This window comes from Lissotriton vulgaris, chromosome 7, assembly GCF_964263255.1.
Source record: "Lissotriton vulgaris chromosome 7, aLisVul1.2, whole genome shotgun sequence".
Taxonomy (NCBI): Eukaryota; Metazoa; Chordata; class Amphibia; order Caudata; family Salamandridae; genus Lissotriton; species Lissotriton vulgaris.
Genome location: NC_141695.1, coordinates 1,133,879,233 through 1,133,891,380, shown reverse-complemented (window position 1 = coordinate 1,133,891,380; position 12,148 = coordinate 1,133,879,233).

Here is a 12,148-nt window from a genome sequence, read left to right as displayed (position 1 = left end):
GATACGGCGTTGACTTGTTTGTTCATTGAGAGTGAAGAGTCCAGAATGACGCCAAGGTTCCGTGCGTGGTCTGTCGGGATGGGTGCTTTTCCGAGGGCTTCCGGCCACCAGCAGAGGGGGATGTGCCTAGGATGAGGACTTCTGTTTTGTCTGAGTTCAGTTTCAGACGGCTTTGTTTCATCCATTCGGCGACTTCTTTCATTCCTTCGTGCAGGTTAGCTTTGGCGGCGCTGGGGTCATTGGTGAGGGAATGGATCAGTTGAGTGTCGTCCGCGTAAGAGATGATGTTGAGGTTGTGTTGGCGGGCGATGGCCGCGAGGGGGCTCATGTATACGTTGAAGAGGGTGGGACTGAGTGAGGATCCTTGAGGTACGCCGCAGATGACTTCAGAGGCCTCGGACTTGAATGGAGGAAGGCGGACTCTCTGGGTTCTACCGGTGAGGAACGAGGTGATCCATTCCAGTGCTTTTCCTTGGATTCCGATGTTATTGAGGCGTTGTAGAAGGGTGCTGTGGCAGACTGTATCGAATGCTGCAGAGAGGACGAGGAGGATGAGGGCGACTGTGTCTCCATTGTCCAGTAGAGTTCGAATGTCATCTGTTGCTGCGATGAGGGCGGTCTCGGTACTATGTTTTGTTCGGAAGCCAGATTGTGAGGGGTCGAGGGATTTGTTGGCTTCGAGGAAGGTGGCGAGCTGGTTGTTGACGGCTTTCTCGATGACTTTGGCCGGGAATGGAAGAAGCGAGATGGGGCGGTAATTTTTGAGTTCGGTGGGGTCCGCTGTTGGTTTTTTCAGAAGGGCGGTGAGTTCAGCGTGTTTCCAATCTTCAGGGAAGGTAGCGGAGTTGAAGGAGCAGTTGATGACGTCTCGGAGGTGCGGTGCTATGACGGAGTCTGCTTTGTTGAAGATGTGGTGATGGCATGGGTCTGTGGGGGATCCTGAGTGGATGGAGTTCATCAGGCGGATGGTGTCCTCAGTGGAGATTGGCTTCCAGTCGTTAAGGGTGTTCACGGGGGGAGGATGGATAGCAGACGGTAGGGTGGGTTGGTTTCCGGGTTGGTTGTCAAAGCTGTTGTGGATGTCTGCAATCTTGTTGTGGAAAAAAGAGGCTAGGGAGTCGCAGAGGGTTTGAGAGGGGGTGATGTCGTTGGAGTTGGCCGAGGGATTGGAAAATTCCTTGACGATGTTGAAAAGTTCCTTGCTGTTGTGAGCGTTGTTGTCGAGTCGATCCTTGAGTGCTGCTTTCTTGGCTTTTCGGATTAGTTGGTGGTGAGTGCGGGTGGCGTTTTTGAAGGCGTCCTTGGTGCTGGTGGTTGGGTCTTTTTTCCAGGCCTTTTCAAGGGAGCGCAGGAGTTTCTTGGACTTCTTGAGATCATCGTTGAACCATGAGGCCTTCTTGCTGCCAGGTTTGTTTTGATGTTTTTTTCAGAGGTGCTAAGGTGTCCGCGGTGTTGGATAACCATAGGGTAAGATTAGCGGCGGCTTCGTTGGCGTTGGAGGAGGGGGCTGGGGTGTGTTGAAGGAGCGATGCGGAGATTTGGTCCGTGGTGATTTTGTTCCAGTTCCTTTTCAAGGTAGGTTGGAGGTGGATGCTGGGTTTTGGTTTGTTGTAGTTGAAGTGAACGCATCTGTGGTCAGTCCAGATGAGGTCCGTAGTGTGGCTGAAGGAGACATGGTTGCTGGAGGTGAAGATGGGGTCGAGTGTGTGACCTGCGATGTGGGTGGGGGAAGTGACCAGTTGTTTAAGTCCGAGGTTGGTGAGGTTGTCCACGAGGGTGGCGGTGTTGCGGTCGTTGATCTTATCGAAGTGAAAGTTGAGGTCTCCCAGAAGGATGTATTCTTTGGAGGGGAGCGCGTGTGGAGTGATGAAGTCCGTGATGTCTTCACTGAATTTTGCGCGGGGTCCTGGTGGCCTGTAAAGGAGGGTGCCTCTGAGTGTGGTCTTGGGGTCGATGTGGATCTGGAAGTGAAGGTGTTCGGAATTGGCGAGGTTGGCGTCAGAGCTGGTTGAGATGCGGATAGATTTCTTATGGACTATAGCGATTCCTCCTCCTGTGTGGCTGGTGCGGTCCTTGCGTGTGATCTTATATTCATCAGGGATGGCAATGGTGATGTCTGGTGCTGAGGAAGCATTCATCCATGTTTCCGTAAGGAAGGCGATGTCCGGAGAGATGGTGTCTAGTAGGTTCCATAGGTCGATGGCGTGCCTGTGGACTGATCGGGTGTTGAGAAGGATACAATGTAGGTGGTTGGGGTCGGGTATCTGTGGTGAGGTTGTAGCGGAGATGTTGTCGGTGCCGATGAATTTGCAGGAGTAGCAGGAGAAAGGTCCATGGGTGTGTCCAGGAGCGGCTTGGACGCAGTTGGGAGCGCGACCAGGGTTAAGGGCTAGGAGGGTGGCGGCATCGTAGGTAATGCGGGAGGGCTGGGCAGCGTGAGGGGCAGGGGGTCTGGCGCTGGGCGCGGTCCAGGCGCGGACGGGCGTAGACGGGCTTACCTTTGGCGCACCTTCGGCGCGGCCGTAGCGCGTGGACGCTGCGCGTGGAGGCATTGGCCATAAATGGATGGTGGAGGGGGCGGAGCGTGGGAGGGTCAGCAGCTGGGAGGCGGTAGCGGGGAGGAGGGGCAGGGAAAACAACAACAGCAAACAAGATGGAGGTCAGAGGGGAGGCGAGGCAGGGGCAGTAGGTCGCCAGCGAAAATTAATACAATAATGCACGTTGCTGCCAGGTGGGCCAATACAGTTAAATGCAGTGCAGGGCGGGCGGCGCTACAATCACATGCGCTGAGAGCTATGAGATTATAAAAAACACTGCGCAAATTGGTGAAATGCAGGCGAGCAGATTTTAAACACAGCGCAAATTAGTCTAATGCAGGCGATACCACTAAATTAAAGAATGCAGGCGATACCGTGAAGTTGATTCAGCAGTGCGATCCCCAGGAAGATAGCAGCAGTACAGGGAGAGGAGCAAGGAGGGAGCAACCGGTCAGGAGCGAGTCCGGGCGGTCACAGGGGCTGAAAGGACGAGGTAGGTTCTGTGAACGTGGGTGGGAGGGTCAGCAGCTGGGAGGCGGTAGCGGGGAGGAGGGGCAGGGAAAACAACAACAGCAAACAAGATGGAGGTCAGAGGGGAGGCGAGGCAGGGGCAGTAGGTCACCAGCGAAAATTAATACAATAATGCACGTTGCTGCCAGGTGGGCCAATACAGTTAAATGCAGTGCAGGGCGGGCGGCGCTACAATCACATGCGCTGAGAGCTATGAGATTATAAAAACACTGCGCAAATTGGTGAAATGCAGGCGAGCAGATTTTAAACACAGCGCAAATTAGTCTAATGCAGGCGATACCACTAAATTAAAGAATGCAGGCGATACCGTGAAGTTGATTCAGCAGTGCGATCCCCAGGAAGATAGCAGCAGTACAGGGAGAGGAGCAAGGAGGGAGCAACCGGTCAGGAGCGAGTCCGGGCGGTCACAGGGGCTGAAAGGACGAGGTAGGCTCTGTGAACGTGGGTGGGAGGGTCAGCAGCTGGGAGGCGGTAGCGGGGAGGAGGGGCAGGGAAAACAACAACAGCAAACAAGATGGAGGTCAGAGGGGAGGCGAGGCAGGGGCAGTAGGTCGCCAGCGAAAATTAATACGATAATGCACGTTGCTGCCAGGTTGGCCAATACAGTTAAATGCAGTGCAGGGCGGGCGGCGCTACAATCACATGCGCTGAGAGCTATGAGATTATAAAAACACTGCGCAAATTGGTGAAATGCAGGCGAGCAGATTTTAAACACAGCGCAAATTAGTCTAATGCAGGCAATACCACTAAATTAAAGAATGCAGGCGATACCGTGAAGTTGATTCAGCAGTGCGATCCCCAGGAAGATAGCAGCAGTACAGGGAGAGGAGCAAGGAGGGAGCAACCGGTCAGGAGCGAGTCCGGGCGGTCACAGGGGCTGAAAGGACGAGGTAGGCTCTGTGAACGTGGGTGGGAGGGTCAGCAGCTGGGAGGCGGTAGCGGGGAGGAGGGGCAGGAAAAACAACAACAGCAAACAAGATGAAGGTCAGAGGGGAGGCGAGGCAGGGGCAGTAGGTCGCCAGCGAAAATTAATACAATAATGCACGTTGCTGCCAGGTGGGCCAATACAGTTAAATGCAGTGCAGGGCGGGCGGCGCTACAATCACATGCGCTGAGAGCTATGAGATTATAAAAACACTGCGCAAATTGGTGAAATGCAGGCGAGCAGATTTTAAACACAGCGCAAATTAGTCTAATGCAGGCGATACCACTAAATTAAAGAATGCAGGCGATACCGTGAAGTTGATTCAGCAGAGCGATCCCCAGGAAGATAGCAGCAGTACAGGGAGAGGAGCAAGGAGGGAGCAACCGGTCAGGAGCGAGTCCGGGCGGTCACAGGGGCTGAAAGGACGAGGTAGGCTCTGTGAACGTGGGTGGGAGGGTCAGCAGCTGGGAGGCGGTAGCGGGGAGGAGGGGCAGGGAAAACAACAACAGCAAACAAGATGGAGGTCAGAGGGGAGGCGAGGCAGGGGCAGTAGGTCGCCAGCGAAAATTAATACAATAATGCACGTTGCTGCCAGGTGGGCCAATACAGTTAAATGCAGTGCAGGGCGGGCGGCGCTACAATCACATGCGCTGAGAGCTATGAGATTATAAAAACACTGCGCAAATTGGTGAAATGCAGGCGAGCAGATTTTAAACACAGCGCAAATTAGTCTAATGCAGGCGATACCACTAAATTAAAGAATGCAGGCGATACCGTGAAGTTGATTCAGCAGTGCGATCCCCAGGAAGATAGCAGCAGTACAGGGAGAGGAGCAAGGAGGGAGCAACCGGTCAGGAGCGAGTCCGGGCGGTCACAGGGGCTGAAAGGACGAGGTAGGCTCTGTGAACGTGGGTGGGAGGGTCAGCAGCTGGGAGGCGGTAGCGGGGAGGAGGGGCAGGGAAAACAACAACAGCAAACAAGATGGAGGTCAGAGGGGAGGCGAGGCAGGGGCAGTAGGTCGCCAGCGAAAATTAATGCAATAATGCACGTTGCTGCCAGGTGGGCCAATACAGTTAAATGCAGTGCAGGGCGGGCGGCGCTACAATCACATACGCTGAGAGCTATGAGATTATAAAAACACTGCGCAAATTGGTGAAATGCAGGCGAGCAGATTTTAAACACAGCGCAAATTAGTCTAATGCAGGCGATACCACTAAATTAAAGAATGCAGGCGATACAGTGAAGTTGATTCAGCAGTGCGATCCCCCGGAAGATAGCAGCAGTACAGGGAGAGGAGCAAGGAGGGAGCAACCGGTCAGGAGCGAGTCCGGTCAGAGCAGGGTCATACAATTGTTGCAACTAGCAACTGAACTCTGGAGGGGCCCCAGTCAGGAAGCACTACAGGGAATGGTTACTATTACTAATGATGAGTTTGAACTTTTGCACCTGCTGAGTGCTTTCAGTTTTGCAAAATTCGTTTTTCTGCAGAACAGCAACTGTAATGCCCCAAACAAACGTAGGCAACTGAATTCTGGAGGGGGCCCTCAGGAAGTACTACAGGGAATGGTTACTAATGATGAGTGAACTTTTGCACCTGCTGAGTGCTTTCTGCAGAACAGCAACTGTAATGCCCCAAACAAACTTACTTATGAAAGTTGATTTCTAATCCAAAAGTGATCCAAAGAGAGTCAAAAAGCCTCAAATTCAAAAAAGTGCAGGCAAATGTCAACCTGAGGAGTTATTCTGATAAAAATCATGATTTTCAGAAGGTCTATGCTGCTTGCTAGTGGATTTCCTGTGCAGAATTGCACATTTTGTAATTTTGCGAGTGCGAGATTGTTGCTGCCCGCCGCAGCTACATGTTGGCAATTGCGAACTCTCGCGATGCGTCACCAAACTCCTGCGGGATCCCGCAGCAAGATCCAAAATGGCGCAGCACTTGCAAAATATCGAGAAAAACAACTCGGCAAACGCTGAATGACGGTAAGTGAACGCCGCACGCCGCAAAATTGTATCACCAAGAAATAAAAATCCGCTGCGTGCGAATTTGCGGATTTTCGGTAAATTTGCAAGCGTTCGCGGATTGCGAATTTACCGAAAATCCGCAAAATCCGCGAGCGGAACGGATTTTCCGCCCATGCTTAGTAAGAATATCTGTCTCGTGTAGAGTTTCTTTTTGTGCAGGAAGACACACCTTCCTGCACAAAAACAATCAGTAAAGGCATTTTTCTCCTACAATGTATACTGCTCATTGTAGCGTATATTTGAATGAAAAAAACGAGGACAAATAAAAATCCATAAGACCTTGCTTTTCGAATAACCAAAGCTGCACAAATCCCCCCCCACAAACTCCCCATGGGCCTGGAAACCCTCACGGGTGTGTAGTGCGCTCTATACATCCCTAATTGATTGATTCATACACCACCACAGTGTGTGTTTGAGTGTTATCAACAGGCCCTGCCATTCGTTTGGCTGTCTGTAACTCTTAAGGGTAGGGAAATCAAGAGTGGTACCTTCTTTAATATACACAAAATCTCTGAGATTGGTTTGGTTTGGCTTCACCTCTGAGACCTACTTTCAAGGTACTGGTGAACTACCAGTAGTTCCCAAGCTACTAGTTGGAGACCCCTGGTATGGCTAGTGAGTGGGGAATTGTAGTCCTGAAGCACAAATGTGAAGGTCATTACACCACTACATGCATAATGCATAGCACTTTAAAGCACTCCATTCCCTAAAGCCTGCCTCACTACATGAGTACATGCTTACTGAGGGAATGATTACATTAATATAAGTAAAGCCACTGAGTGAATTCTTAATTGGTTCACTTTTACTTTACTGAATGAATTACTACATGGTACAAAAAGAGTGATTTTCAAATTGCAACAGCAGTCACACTATGTATATAGATACCGACTGGGAAATTGTAGGCCTGAAGCACAAATGTGAAGGTGGTTGCACAACTACATGCATAATGCATAGGAGTTTGAAGCACTGCATACCCTAAAGCCTGGCTTACTGCAAGAGAATATATACTTATGTAACTGCAAACACATCAACTAACCAAATAAATTTCTCTCAATTTTCCAAATGGACACTGATTCATAGTGTTATTCTACACAAATAACAGTATCACTTGCAGTGTATAAAGAACGATTAAAAATATTACATAAATAAATGTATTAAAACTTGTAGTAATAGAATTAAATAAATTAATACTCAGATATAAATTAGAATACTCAAAGTTTAAAAGAGAGTATCGCTTGCACGGGATGTAGGAAAAATAGGGTTTTAGGGTAATGAAGAATATTAAAAATAGTTTTACAAAAAAAGGGAAGTTACTAGAATAATAAATCGAAAAAAAGGGAATGAATGTTAATACTCGTATTAAAAAAAAGTAACCTATAGAAATGCTTTAATAAGAAAAATGACTTTAAATAAAGCATTTTAGAAATTAAATGAAAGTTAAAAAGTATGGAAAGAGGCCCGTTTATATAAACACGTGACACATTAAAACAGTGCAAATGAGAACACCTGTCAACTGAAAAACGTGACTTGTAAGTGGGAGGAGCAATACATTGATCCCATAAACTGTTAAGTAACCAAAAAAGTATATAAATCACACCCGTGGGATAATTAGTTTTGTTTCAGGGAATCAATACGGGCGAAGAAACTACAAGCAAGATAATGATTCGGGACTGCAGAAGCATCTAGACAATATCTTTCATTTCCTCAGAGGGAACATATTGTTAATGTATATTTAAAAATACATAAAACATTATGTCCCCTCCAGAGCCGTTGGATGAATTTCGATGGAGAAAGGAAAGAATATCGAAGAGCAGTAAATTATCTTAATGGTTATATATTTTATATATTTAAGAAAGAAAGAAAAAATATTTACATGATTATAGAATGTGGTATGATTACATTTAAATAGAATATAACAAGTTCAGTAAAAATCCATTACAAGAAATATAGGGTATTTAAGGAATTACTATGTGCAAAGTAATAATTAGGAGCGATGTCATAATCTTCCATTTATCTTCCATTTCCACAGAGGGATCATATTGTTAATGTATATTTTAATTTATATTTAACTTTATGATCCTTCAACTGGAGTTGGATGACTTACAACCGAGTATTTTTTTTTTTTAGTATGCAAGTATTTCCTAATGATTGAAAAATGTAGTATAAATAAGCTTTCGAGAAAATACTTTGCAATAAAGGAGAATACTCTTTATCTTCTAGAGTGAAAATGGGTTAAAAGTATTTATATTGAGTAGTGCTTTTACCAATTTTCACTTGTGAAGAACAGGAGGATTATCTTCGCAAGCACTTTTTTTCAACAAAATAATATAATTGTGTCTTCAAATGTTAATGTGAATATTAATTCTTTCAATTTTTAAAAACGATTGTAAAATGTAATAATGACATGACATGTACATAAAAAAAGAAAGATGAAGTAGTGAGGGAGTGTTTGTCGTAGCACTTCTATTCAACTTTATTTGAAAGTAAAAAAAGTCCTAACATTTAAAAAAAGATGATAGGGCAACACTTATATAATGTAAACTTAAGAAATGAGTGCTTATGATAAAATAAAAGAAATGTGGTCCAACGCGTGATACCAATGAATGAAAAAAAATGTGCATTTAACCCATGTGATGAATATAAAAGACTCAATTAAAATATTTTGAAAACTTGTGCATTTTTATTTCAAGGATTCTTTGAAGAATTATAAATGTAATGAAAGGACAAATTATTCCACACAATACAAAATATAATAATATTTTTAAATACCTTTACAGTCAACAAACTTGTAAGCAGAGTACACAGTTTAAGTTAAAACACCCTACCACAACTAGTTTTTGAAACTCTTTGTAAAATAAAGTGTGTCACAAAATGGGCTACATACATGGTGAGTGTATCATAACGTGAAATAGAAATAACAAGCCAATCAACATTAGGATCAGGAAGGTAGACTTAACCACACAACAGCCAATAAATGTTTTTCAAAATCTGCGCAAGGAAAGGGATTGGTCTCTAATACGTCTTCTTACAATGCTTCACAACCAATCAAAAAGAGGTGTTGAAAGTTTCTCTTTTTAACATACGAGCAAATCAGATAACCTTGCAAGTACACACAGCAAGAGGCAATTATTAAAGATGACTTGCTTTCGCAAGACCCCGAAAGACTTCTTCCAGACTAAGTATGCACTTCACTGCCAGACCCCATTTAATGATTATCCAGGCTCTCAAGCCTAAACACATCACAAATCCTCTCTCATCACTTTCTCTTCTTTTTAGTGTATTGTGCGAGGCAGACTGGTGACCCTATGCCTAGAGCCCTCGAAGGCCTTGGAGACTGCCACGCCCCATGGCCAGTTGCTACCATGTCCCGGGGTGCCTATCCACAGGACACTGCTGTTTGCTATGAGAGGGCGTGAGTCTCGCGCCTTCCGCCCTCCCATAGCAAACTTAGGGCTCCATTAGGATGGCGGGCGGGCTTTGCCCGCCCGCCACCCTATCGATAAACAGGACCACCCGGCTTAAGGGCGGGGTCCCGACGCCAGCATTAGGATGTGCCCGCCACAGTGACGGGCACATCCTGCATTTCTAGCATTGTGGCGGGCGGTGCTCTCAGCACCGCCCGCCACAATGCTAGAAATGCATTTCAGCATTTGCATTAACAAAGTGGTAGGCACATCGCGGTGCCTGCCACTTTGTTAAGGCAAATGAAGGGGGGTACCACAGGTACCCCCCATGTGCAATCCCACAGGGGCCTCCCAGAGTGAAGACCGCATGCCTTTCCGTGGCGGCATCGCCACCACGGAAAGGCATCACCCTCAGCCCATCATAATATGGATGGCGGTATCTGCTTGACACCTCCACCATATTAATCATTTTCCGCCCCGGCCGCAATGCGACCGGGGCGGAAAAGTGGCGGGCGGTGTTTTGCTCCGCCGTGGTCCCCCCGCCATTCTAATATGGCAGGGGGGAATACAGGGAAGGATGGCGGGCGGATTGCCCCCACCAGGCTGGCGGTGGCTACCGCCAGCCTGGTGGGGGCAATCCGCCCGTCATCCTAATGGACCCCTTAGTTTGCATTTTGAAAGACACAACAGTGAAATCTGTTCTCAGTTTCAAAATCCAAACCAGATTGCTTTTCCACATGCAAGATAGCATCTCCCCATGCTGAAAAGCAATGCCGGCTCCCGAAGAACGCGGGAAGCCAGCGGGAGCGTGGGGGCATTGTTTCTCCCCCCACGGTCCCCAACATTTTTTATAAGACCCGGTGGATAGTGTCCCCGGGAATATTATAACTGATAGTGACTACTTTTTTACTGTAAAATTAAAAGTTGCGCACCCACCTCAGTGCAGCCCACTGGTGTGCACGCGCTGGATGCACAACTCATAATCTGTAGGGTGCGCGACTCCAGCACCTTTGGAGCACAACTTCTATGTGTTTGGGAGCCGGCAGTGCTTTTCCACATGGAGACCTACTAACATGCAGCTCGCCATGTAGAAAAGCAATCTCATTTACATTTTAAAAGAGAGAAAAGATTTCCTTGCTATGGGAGGGCGGGAGACACCCCAGGACACTGCAGGAACTGGCCCTCCCACAATATATAAAGCCCGGGCAGTGGTGGTCCCTGGGACTTTCAACCCCTTGCAGCCCCCCCCCCCCACATTCATTTTTTTTTTAGCCCCAGCAGTGCGGTCCCCTGGTGTACTCGCGCTGCATGCACAACTAATAATCTGTTGCGCTCAGCCCACCAGCATGGGGCCCTGAACCGATCGTGTGCCCTGTTGTTTCCCTGTGTCCTTGCAATTAGGGTCCAGGGGAAGCCCTCCCTCCCTGGGCATCTCAGGGATGGTGCCTGGAGGCCCACGGGAGAGAGACGCTTCCCCTAGTCCCAATTGCAAGGAGACCCATTCAGAGATACTGCCGGAGGCCCATTGTACAGGATTTTAGCACCCACATATTATTTAACTCTCAGCCCACAAGCAATTCTTACACCTATCAGGCTGGAGGTGTGAGAATTGCTTGTGGGCTGATAGTTAAAACTATAGGGGTGCTAAAATCCTGTACAATGGGCCTCCTGCGGTGTCTCTGAATGCTTTGCAAGGGGTCACTTCAATAAATTAGAGGGGCCTCATGCATTCCCTTTTGGCCCAGGGCCTTGCAAATCATAGAACCGCTCCTCCTGTACGGTGCGCGACTCCAACGCCTTTGGTGCACATGGGAACCGACATTGCTTTTCCACATGGAAACCTGCTAACATGCGGCTCGCCATGTGGAAAAGCAATCTCATTTACATTCTGAAAGAGAGGAAATATTTCCTTGCTATGGGAGAGCATGATAGATACCCCAGGACACTGCAGGAGCCAGCCCTCCCACAATACATAATACCCCGGGAAATGGTGGTCCCCGGGGCTTTGGAGACCTTACAGCCCCCCCCCAGCCATTTTTTTTGTAGCCCCAGGGGTAACGGGCCCTCGAGTGCTGCAGGATGGGGGCACGCAGTCCCCCTCCCACAATACATGAAGCCCCAGGAAGTGGTGGTCCCCGGGCTTTGGAGACCTTACAGCCCACCCCTGGCCATTTTTTTGTAGCCCTGGGGGTAACAGGATCCTCAAGTGCTCCAGGTAGGGGGTCACGCAGTCACCCTCCCACAATACATAATGCCTCGGTGGTCATGGTCTGCGCGGCTTTGGGGACCTTGGACCCCTCCCCCCACCATTTGTTTGTTTATACCCGGGGGAGTGTCAATCCCCGGGGCTGGAGAGCCCCTCTGGGCCCCCATAAAATGTAATAATTTTGCTCCCGTTATTTAGCCCCCCCAAGGTCTAATTATAAGGGTCCCCCATAAAATTTAATAATTTTGCACCTGGTATTTACTCCCCCAGGGTCTAATTATAAAAAAAGCTCTGTTATATTTTGTCAATATTACAGCAGAGTCCTCGCACCCTACACAGAGCTGCCGATTTTTTTTTTTTTATGTGGGCCCTGGGGGTCCTTCTGGGACCCCCAAGCAGGTCTAGAGAGTAAAATTATTTCTACCCTGCCCCCTTTCTCTGTTTTGCACACATATTCCACTCACTTCCTCAGCCTCGCTTCTACTGAGGCACAAAATGGCTGCCAACAGTTCCTTGTTTT